Here is an 11,521-nt window from a genome sequence, read left to right on the forward strand (position 1 = left end):
CTCAGAATCAGTAAAGGGAAGATATATACAGCGGTGTGTTTCTGTATAATGAGAGGCTGGGTACTTTCTGACTTAGTCTATATAACTGTCTTCATTTGCTGAGGAAGTGAAAAATGGAAAACCTTTCCAAAATCCTAGAATGAGCTCTTTCTAGGGATACCAACTCTTCATAAAATTAAGTTGCCATTAAAGAAACATTCTTTAGTCAAAATGTGAGACTAAATGCAATTGACTGAAGCCTCGCTGTTTTGATCACACAAAGCCCTTAAATCCAAGGGGCTGTAGATACTTTTGGTACTCGCTACCAGTCATTGTATGGCATCTGCCAGTGTCTTAAAGACATGTTCTAATTAGAAACACAAACTAAGATTGTGGTTACCTTGCCCGTGGCTTTATTTGCATGCATTTAATCTTGCAAAAGTTAATTTGGTTCCAGAATGATTTGAATAAAACTGGAGGAGGGAAGAATATGGTAACTTTGTTATATCGTCCCAAGAAGAGAGATCTGGATAGTGTCTGCAATGAATTAATGTTATAGGCACTCTACAGCCCTGCCTGGTTACCTGTCATGAAGGATGTTAAGGCATGGTTTTCTGGTCATCTTGCACTTTCTCTTTTTAAAAGATCGCTGAATGAATTTAGTGTACATAAAAGTGAATGATTAGTATAACTGGCTTAAACAGCATAGCCTTCCTCCGTGAAAGCGTTCGCATACAGCTCTGCCAGTGGAGAGTTTCTTGAGCAGAGACAGCCAGCCATGACAAACTGGGTGACAACTTTGTGAGCTACACAACTACGAATTAAAATAACATGATGAAACTCATGTTCACGGTGATCTGGCCAGTGATTAGAATTCAGGACTATAGAGGTGAAAGGCACTAGTCTACCATGTCCCCAAATTTACAGGTTTTGTATGTAATGTTACTTAAAGCTGCTTAAAAAAGCACTGTGGTGTAATGGTTAAAACACAAGAACCAAGTCAGGAAATCTGGTTCCACGAGTGATTCACTGGTCATTCCTGCCCTCCCTGCTCCAGTGAATACTTCAGTATTTCATACAAAGTAGAACAGCTTCAGCAGGAGTGACTGAGATTGAGACATGAGTTAGGCACTGGGCATCAGCACTGAGAGGGCATTGCACATGCCCACTAGCAGAAATTTGCAACCAAGGAGCCTTTACCAGGGGGAATTGAAGCACCTATGTGGTAGGTGACAGCTGAATAGGGGGTTGAAGGTTTAAATTTTGGATCTAGCCTCCTGGTTTTTTAAGTACCTGCAGCATTAGGCAGAAGCTGAGAGGTAGTTTGTGAATGCCAGCAGTGCCCGTTGGAATTCGGTGCTTACCTAGCCCTTTTGGTGCTTAAGTTCCCCTTATGAATCTAGCCCTTAGAGCCTTGTAGCTGCTGAGTTACACCCTGGAGTAATAGCTTAGGGGCTGTTACATTCCCAGAGCAGTGTGTGTTGTGACTGCACACACCCCTCCCCGCTAATGCCAGGTACAAAGTGACACTGGTTCTAAGCCATCTGAAGATTCCTGGCCTAGAGGAGGAAGCTTACAGCACTTTTAAATCCATTTTCGCTGCTGCAGTGGCATAGAGAGGTCTGAGCCTAAGCCAGGCTCTGGCCCTTGGAGTGGCTAAGGAAGAGGAAAGGCTCAGCCATTAGAACTTAATGGGTGTTTTACTGATCTGAGACCATTACCTTCTGCATTTGGCTAATATTTCTATCACCTACATTCAGAACATTATAGTCTAATTCAAGTACCTGGAATCACCAGCGCCTTTTAATGCTACAATCAGACATCCCAAATTAAATTACCTGTGTTTTCGATGGCCATGTCAGTACTCTAATGAAAGTGCAACAGCACAAGCAAGATGTAGGCAGTAACACAGAGAGCGAGAGAAAACCACAGTTAAGTAGTGCAAGGTATAGGACGGCCAAAGGATATGAGATGATAGGAATTTATTTCCTCCAGCATATTTAATAGACTGAATTGGGATTTGCTGAAGGATGGGGGAAAGGCTTGGCACACTGAGGGGGCTATAGAAAGCAGACCACTGAAAGGGGTGAGATAGGATGGGAGATGGTAACCAGTTGGGCAAGCACATGAAGACGGAATAAAAATATTCCATGATGGGAGCTCATTTTAACTTTACAGGAAAATTATTCCTACAAAATAATAAACATGGAAATGGATTGATGTGGACATAGCATCTGATCCAACTCTCATTAAAGGCAGGATAAAGTCTCCCACTGACTTAAATGGGACCTACATGTAGGCTAACAATTATTCCTAATCGAGTTGGAAGGGCCTTTGCCCATTATCTAGTTCAGGGGTAGCCAATAGGTGAATTGGAAGCCAAATCCGGACCACCAGCCGCTTTTCAACTAACCACCAAACTTTTTATTTACTTTTTGTCATTATTGTTACTATTTTTGTATTATTTTCTTTGGAGTCTGGACCTTGGCTATACAAGTCTGGACCTTGACAAAAAAAAATAATTGATTATCCTGATATAGTCAATCTCCCTGCGTTGTAAGCCAGTGTGTTTGGCTAAAGCATTTCTAACAGTTTATTTATAAGCATTTCTATAGAGTGCATCATCATAGTATTCAAGTGCTTCTGGTTTATAGTCTTGTAAATTCCAACCCCCTGCTACTTTCAAATTTTTGTTTATAATTAGACTTTACCTGAAAATAGAATCTGCAAACAATCCTAGAGATCTCTGTAACATCTGACTATTGCTATCTGAGAAAACTAACTGAAGATTAAAATCCTCTCTCACAAATCCATACTGCAACAACTCTCAGAAACAAAATGTTCCTTTCTTGTCCAGGAGCAGCTCTTAAAGATTTGAATATATCAAGCAGGAGGGGCGGGGGGGAGGGAAGCTCAGGCTCTCACAAAAACCTAGTTCCATTTTATATTTCAGACATCATTTACAGTTACCTGAAATCAGCTACATTTCTTTTCAATTCAGACAAAAGTAAAGCCAACAAGATACTTTCAAAAGACTTCATGCTGTGCAAATTTGCTAGAATAAATGTATTAAAGTTAGAGATCAGCTGTGTGCTCACCTAAAGTATATCTTTGCTGCAATTAAACACCTGCTGCTGGCCCACATCAGCTGTCTTGGGCTGTCAGGGTTTGTGCTGCAGGGCTGTAAAATTGCAGTGTGGACTGTTGGACGTGGGCTGCAGCCCACACTCTGGGGCCCTACTAGGGGAAGAGGGTCCCAGAGCTTAGGTTCCAGCCCAAGCCCAAATAACTACACCACAGGTTTATAGCCCTGCAGCCTGACCCTGAGTCAGCTGTCAGAGGGCAGCCACTGGTGTTTAACTGCGGTGTAGATATCCCCATATAGTGCAGGCAGGCTACTCCACATCCTTCTCGGAGGACCCAGTAGACTAATAACCTTTAGCTACAATGGAGTGGTGTGTTCCACAAGAAAACACACACACATCGACGCACGGTATATTAGTAAGGAACAAACTGAGACACACACAGTAGCTTTTAGAGCAGAGGTGGGCAAACTATGGCCCGCAGGCCACATCCGGCCACAGGACCATGCTGCCCGGCCCCTGAGCTCCTGGCTGGGGAGGCTAGTCCCCGGCCCCTCCCCTGCTGGCCACCGCCCCCCCCCCCCGGCAGTTACACTGCCACGTGGGCAGCGCGGCTTGCGCCCACCCACCTTCTAGGCTTTCCAACAAGCCTGTCCTGCTGCTCTGAGCAGCCTGATAAATGGGTGGGGGGAAGGGGGAGCAGGAGGTCCCAGGGGCCTATCAGGGGATGGGATGGGGCGGTCAGATGGGGCGGAGGTTTGGGGAAGGGGGCGGTCAGGATACAAGGAGCGGGGGGGGGGCGTTGATTGGGGGTGGGGTCGTGGGGGGTCGAGAGGTGGGGGGGGTGGATAGGGTGTAGGGTCCTGGGGGGCAGTTAGGGATGCGGGGGTCCCAGGAGGGGGCGGTCAGGGGACAAGAAGCAGGGTGGATGGGTCAGGGGTGGCGGGGGTGGTCAGGTCGGTCGGTGACAAGGAGCAGGGGGGCTTAAATAGGGGATGGGGTCCCGGGAGGGGTTGGTCAGGGGACAAGGAGCAGGGGGCTTGGATGGGTTGGGAGTTCTGAGGGGGCGGGAAGTGGGAGGGGGCGGGGGGACCAGGCTGTCTGGGGAGTCACAGCCTTCCCTACCTGGCCCTCCATACCATTTAGCAACCCTGGTATGGCCCTCAGGCCAAAAAGTTTGCCCACCCTGTTTAGAGCATTACTAATCACTAAGGCAGCGAATTTACATTTCTCTCTGGGGGAGAAGTTTCCGCTTACATTGCTCAGACTCTTCCAGTGTATGCAACTGCTTCTTGAACAGGCCTTAGCTTGTAGCTACATGTATGCTTCACAGGCAGGCAGTTCACTGGCTAAAGTTTAGGCAATCAAGGCACATGCTTACACTCCTTGACTGCAACAGAACGTGAGGGTGTGCTTAATGTGCGCTGTGGAATCTGAGCCTTGGGGCAGATGCACAAAGGGACTTAGGCACCTGACTGTCACTTCAGGGCCAATGGGGCCTGCAGCGATACACACGTTACACGTGGTTGCATACAACTGTCAGGGCAGCAGTTTCAGCTGTACCGAGGCATGCTCAGCCCGGCAGGGCAGCGCAGCGATGGCGAGTAACGCTGCACCTGGGTGGGCTGGGCTGGAAGGTGAAGGCTGACCATAGCACAGTGGGTGAGGTACTGGGGCCAGCGGCTGCAGTGGATATGACGCCGCAGGTTTTGGTGGTGACACTTAGGAGCTTGCCAGCTCCCCCGGCACTGGGCTTGGCCGCTGCCATGCTTTGGCCCTGCGCCATTCGTGGTGGGGGACTCTGTTTTGTTTCCTTGCTCCAAGCAGGCGTTTTGCTGGAGAAGAAACTTTGAGCTGCAACAGCCAGAGGGACTGTGCCTGCCATGTGAAGAAGTTCTGGGGTGTCCCTGGCTAAGGCCAACATTTAGACACCACTGGCATTCACAAACCCCTGGTCAAACTCAAACGTGCATCGGCGCTGACTCCGTGAGTGCTCCGGGGCTGGAGCACCCATGGGGAAAAAAATGCTGGCAGCCCCCCCATCAGCTCCCACCCACTGGCCGCCCAGCGGATCAGTGCCTCCCCCGCTCCCTCCCGTGCCTCCTGCCCACTGCAAAGGTGTTTTGTGGCATTCAGGGAGGCTGGGTTGAGGAAGGAACGGGGACACAGTGTGCTCCGGGGAAAGGGGCAGAATTGGGCTGGAAGAGGTGGGGTGGGGCAGGGGTAGGAAGAGGCAGGGCGGAGGTGGGGCCTTGGGGGAAGGGGTGGAGTCGGGGCAGGACCTGGAGCAGAGCTGGGGATCGAACCCCCCCTCCCAGCCCCCGGCAGTTTGAAAAGTTGGCACCTGTGCTAAAGTGCATAGGGCACAGAGCTACAAAGGTATTTAGGTGCCAGGCTTCATCTGCACAGTGATCCACAAAACACTCACCTCACCCTTTAGGTGCCTAACGTCACTTGCGGGGGGGCTATGATTTCAAGATAAAAGTTTCCTTTGTGGATTCAGGCCTTGGTACCTATGTTTCTGCCTTTAAAAAATCCTAAGATACCTAAATTTCAGCAGGTAGGGATGGGTCCAGCCACTTCAGCCTTGACATCGCTGAGCAGCAGGAGTCACAAATGACAGCTCCCCGCATCTTGGGCCCAAGCTGGTAGGTGTGGTCAGAGCCCCTCTAAAACAGGCAAAGTAGGTGGTGGCATGCTTTCAACTTTTAGCTGACTGGTTAGAGCGCTCACCCAGGATGTAGGAGGCCCCCTCTGCATGCGGTCAAGTTGAACTTAGCTCTCCCAGGGGAGTGCCCAACCGTTGCTGGAGCTGCTCAGCTGTATCAATAGGTACATTGAATTGGGGCAGAAAGAGTGAGAATGGCTGTATAACCTAGTGGTTAGGGCACAGCCCTAAGTGGGAGAGAGAGGTTCCAGCAGTACTGGATTTACCATGGTGCCACTGGCACCTGCTCGTCTCCCCCCCCTCCCCCCCACCCGCTCTCTCCTGTGGGGGCAGATGCTGCTGGCTCCTGCTGCAGCAGGGCAGGCTCCACCAGCAGCTAAGCTCCCCCCCCAAGCCTCTTCCCCCCAGCGTGCTACGTTCCCACCCCGCCCCCTTCCGCCGAGCAGCTGTTTGTTGGAGGGAGGGGGAAGAGTGGCACACTTGCTGCTCCAGCAAGGAGGAGGAGAAGCGGTGGGGGGGCAGGGCCTTGGAGAAGGGGGTGGAATGGGGGCATAACCCCTCCAGCCCCCTGCCATGAGCACCCCCATGACCCCAGCCCCGGCCCTCTGGCCTGACCCCGGCACCCCCCCTGCAACCCCTCACACCTCCCCTGCCCTGACTCTTGCACCCCCCCCATAGATACCCATCCCCCCACAACCCCGTGCCCCGACTCCTGCACCCCCACCCCCCCACATCCCCAATGGGCGCTCCTGCACACACACACCCCATTCCCACCTGCGCCCCTCACCCCAAACAGGAGCTGCCCCAGGTAAGCACTCCGCACCCCAACCCTGAGCCCCCTCCCTCCCCCTAGCTCCTGGCCGGACCCCAGCGTTCTTTTAATACAGCGCTCTTCTCCAAAGCACTTGACACTCGTTAGCTAACGGTACAAACAATATTTGGAAAGATCATTACGTGTCCGTCGAGACCCTCCGCGATTTTCAAGTGCTCTGTGGAAAAGTAAGTTAGACTACAAGAACAATCAAGGTACACTTTATTTCCATTTCCTATTACTTACAGGAGGAGGATGAAGAAAAAAAGAATGAAAAACGGGGGGGGGAGGGGCGGGGTGCGGGGAGAAGAGCGAATGTTCTTTTTCTTGGCTGGGTCCCAAGGAGGGGGCCCCAAAAATGAAGCTGAGCAAGGCTGCGGGGGGGCACTAACTCTAAATCTACCACTGGCTGTCATGTCACCTGGGCTGGGGACACTGTGTTGACTGACCCCCACAGTCTCCAACCTACCTGGGCAGTACAGCAGACATGGCCCTGCCTACTAGCTCCTCTCCAGGTTGGTCCTGGCAGAAGTCACCAGAGTCAGAGACTGCCTGAACTATGACCAGGGAGACTGGCTGGATTCCCCTGACGCTTGCTTGGTGCATGGGGCTCTCCAGAAACGTCGTAGTCCGCAGTGTGTACTTCAGGAAGTGAGGGCCGCCCACTCTCCACCCCAGGCCCTCCGGACCTTTTCATCAGGCCCCTGCCCCATGGACCCAAACGCCCCCCCCCCCCCCCCTTGTACCCCTTCACTGTGAGCCGGCTGCATGACTTGCAGCCAGTTCGTTTCCAGACCGTGCCAAGGAAACATCTATACACGATTGTGCTCCACACCCTTCACTTCCTCACCCTTGCATCCTGCCCCGACACAAAGTGGCGAGACCTCCTGACACTTTTAGAGGGTGAGGAACCCCAGTGGGCCAGCCTGTACTCTACCCTGGTCCTGAGGCCCACCGGGGATATCAGTTGGCGGCTCCTTCATGGGGCCGTGAGCACAGGCATGTATTTGGCATGGTTTACCCAGTCCCGGACACCTGCCCCTTCTGTGGCGTGAGGGAGCCCCTGGCACATGTTTACTTGGAGTGCGCCAGGTTGCAGCCCCTATTCCGGCTCCTCACAAATATTTTGTTACGTTTCTGGCTACACTTTTTTCCCTCACCTCCTTATCTATGCACTCCCTGTCCGTGGCCCCCACACAGCCACGAGATCTCCTGGTCAACCTCCGCCTGGCCCTGGCTAAAATGGCCATCTATAAAACCAGGGAGAGGAGGTTGGCCGATGGAGACTCCTGTGACTGTGGGGCCTATTTCTGATCCTCTGTCCGTTCACATATCCAGGCAGAGTTCCTCTAGGCAGCATCCACTGACTCTCTTGACGCCTTCGAGGAGCAGTGGGTGCTGTCTGGGGTTCTGTGCTCGGTGTCCCCGTCAGGTTCCCTTTGTTTGACCATTTGACCACACTCCTGTCCCTGTTATTTTATTAGTTGTCCCCCAAAATCACTGGGCTTCCATGTCCTGTGGATCCCCCCCCCTTTAAGCTGGGGGAGGGGGGGAAACCCTTTCGCACTTCCTGGGTCCCAGTAGGAGTGCCTCTCCACTCCCGAGCCCACCCACCATTTGCTTCCCCCTCCCCCGGCTTAAGGCTGAGCCTGTTCACTTTTAAAAATGATTGCTTGCTCCTCCCCGTCAGGATTTTCTGGCAGCCCTGTTGCAAGGTATCCAGTTTTAGACTGGAAACTCCAGTAGAAAACGGGACCTGAGTTATAGGAGTAACCACATTAGCCTCCGCTCCTTCCACTCCCAACACCCACCCCAGAGGGCTGGAAGCTGTCCTGGTGCTGCAGGGCAGCTCAGTGCAGAGAGAAATGAAGCGAATGGGCTAGAACCAGGTAGGTGCCCGCCCTTTGTGGGCAGGGGCAGGATCCTCTTTACCCCCTCCCCAGCCCTGCTGTGCTTGCAGTTTACCCCCAGCCCCTTTTACAATCATTCCCAGGGGGGGCTCAAATATGTTTGGCGCCGGGCCCACAGAAAGTTAATCCGGCCCTGGGTTCCAGGGCCCTTGCTCCAGTGAGCTAAAGGTTATACATGGGTCTCCTCCTCCTCTGTTTATTTGTGAAAACCCACTACCTGGGCTTAAGGGCCTAACTTCAAGGAAGGGTTTGTGTTTGCAAATCCTAAGTGGAGAGAGCGGTGCCGACCTCCCTCCACCCCAGCAGTAGGTGCCTAACTCCCCACTTTGATAGCTGGAGCTTAGGTCACACCCTCTCCACCTTTGCATTTCCTATTTGGAAAACTTAGCTGGCTCCCCAGCTCAGCTTCCTAGTTTCTGTGAATCCCATTTTTAGGCGCTTAACTGTTCTTCTGCATTATACGGGGAACTTGGGTGCTTAGGATTCACAAAGGTGTTTAGGCACCTAACTCCCATTGAAGTCAGTCAGAGTTAGGCACCTAAATCCTTTTGTGAATCCAACCCTAGGCACCTCACTTGTGGTTGTGAATGCCACTAAGCAGCAAGGCATTCAAGTTCCAGATACAGAAGATGCTCAAATCCAAAGACAGATCATTTCAAGTGTGACCAGCTAGTACACAAGCCTAGTCTAAAGTTAATTTGGGGAATTCTGGTTTTGTACAGACCAACACATTAGATTTTACAGATAAGACCTAACAAATTCTGCATCTTAGCAGGGGTTAGACTGGATGACCCTTGGGTCCCTTCCAACCGTATGGTTTATGAACACACTACTTCTGAAATTCCTATGAGCTTTCTGAGTTGCCAAAATAGAAGGCCAGATCATTAGATGCACTGGAGCAGTGCTCAGTGCACCAGAGACATGGGCCCGGGAAGGCTGAATTCTTGCCATGTTGAGGCTAGCAAGGGTCAGTTCCACTATGCTGGCTTTATACCATCTTGTTGCTGGCTTCATACCAGCCAAGGATACCCCTTGTTTAGGGAAATCAGAGCTGGCTTTTTTAAGCTAACATTCTGTCCCTTTGGCTCTGTGGGAATGGCCACAGATGGAAGGCAGAAGGGGGTTGAGACTATAGCATTGGTTTTGGATACCTCCATTTGATATTAAGAAAAGGGTAAAATTGCAACACCCGAGTAAAAGTTATATCTCACCAATGTTGTATGATCCTCAGCTGGTGTAAATCACCATAGCTGATTGATATCATTAGTTCAGGCTGTGGCCCCTTATCTTCGGGAAAGACAAAGGCACAAATGGCAGTTAGGTACGTAATTGTCCATGAAAGTCATTGAGAGTTAGGCCTTAACTTCCATTTGTTCCTTTGAAAAGCTCCCCCTTACACTGGACCATACACTGGAGCATACTGGTTTGGTCCTGCAGCAGCCTCAGCATTGAATCCTGCCTCCTCTCATTATGCTGCCGCCACCTTTCAGCTTCAGCCCTCTCTTCAGCCCGCCACTTACTTTCTTCAGCCCACCACCTCTCCTCCCGGTCATTTTGTGCTTTCCTGCACTCTGACATTGTCTGCCTCCACGCATTTGTCTGTGCTCTGTCAGTGTGGGAGGACAGCATGAGCTCGGAGAACATTTCATCGCGAGTGCGTTTTTTTTGCCTTCTGGTCTTCGCTAGCCTCTGGGAAGGAGAAGATCCCGTGATCCTTGAAACACATGCAGCTGGTGGAGAAAAAAAAAGGGACAGTGGTATTTAAAAAGACACATTTTATAGAACAATGGGTACACTCTTTCACGGTAAACCTTGCTGTTAACATTACATCCATAGCACATGTGCTTTCGTTCCAAGGTCGCATTTTGCCTCCCCCCCCAGCACGTGGTTAGCCCCTCCACCCTCCCAGTGGCTAACAGCGGGGAACATTTCTGTTCAGCCACAGGCAAACAGCCCAGCAGGAACGGGCATCTCTGAATGTCCCCTTAAGAAAAGCACCCTATTTCAACCAGGTGACCATGAATGATATCACTCCCCTGAGGATAACACAGAGAGATAAAGAACGGATGTTGTTTGAACGCCAGCAAACATACACTGCAATGCTTTGTTCTACAGATTCCTGAGTACATGCTACTGGCCTGGAGTGGTAAAGTGTCCTACCATGGTGGATGGAATAAGGCTGCCCTCCCCAGAAACTTTTTGCAAAGGCTTTGGGAATACATCCAGGACAGCCGCCAATGCCAGGGCAAATCAATCATTAAACATGCTTGCTTTTAAACCATGTATAATATTTTAAAAGATACACTCACCAGAGGTCCCTTCTCCGCCTGGCGGGTCCGGGAGACAGCCTTGGGTGGGTTCGGGGGGTACTGGCTCCAGGTCCAGGGTGAGAAACAGTTCCTGGCTGTCGGGAAAACCGGTTTCTCCGCTTGCTTGCTGTGAGCTATCATCTTTCTCGTCCCCAAAACCTGCTTCCATGTTGCCTCCCTCCCCATTGAAGGAGTCAAACAACATGGCTGGGATAGTGGTGGCTGAACCCCTAAAATGGCATGCAGTTCATCATAGAAGCGGCACGTTTTGGGCTCTAACCCGGAGCGGCCGTTCGCCTCTCTGGTTTTCTGGTAGGCTTGCCTCAGCTCCTGAAGTTTCACACAGCACTGCTTCAGGTCCCTGTTATGGCCTCTCTCCTTCATGCCCTGGGAGATTTTTGACAAACGTTTTGGCATTTTGAAAACTGGAACAGAGTTCTGATACCATGGATTCCTCTCCCCATACAGCGATCAGATCCTATACCTCCCGTTTGGTCCATGCTGGAGCTCTTTTGCAATTCTGGGACTCCATCATGGTCACCTCTGCTGATGAGCTCTGCATCATCACCTCTGCTGATGAGCTCTGCATGGTCACCTGCAGCTTGCCACGCTGGCCAAACAGGAAATTGAAATTCAAAAGTTTGCGGGCCTTTTCCTGTCTACCTGGCCAGTGCATCTGAGTTGAGAGTGCTGTCCAGAGCAGCCACAATGGAGCATTCTGGGATAGCTCATGGAGGCCAATACCATCTAATTGTGTCCAC

This window comes from Lepidochelys kempii, chromosome 5 (assembly GCF_965140285.1).
Source record: "Lepidochelys kempii isolate rLepKem1 chromosome 5, rLepKem1.hap1, whole genome shotgun sequence".
Lineage (NCBI taxonomy): Eukaryota > Metazoa > Chordata > Testudines > Cheloniidae > Lepidochelys > Lepidochelys kempii.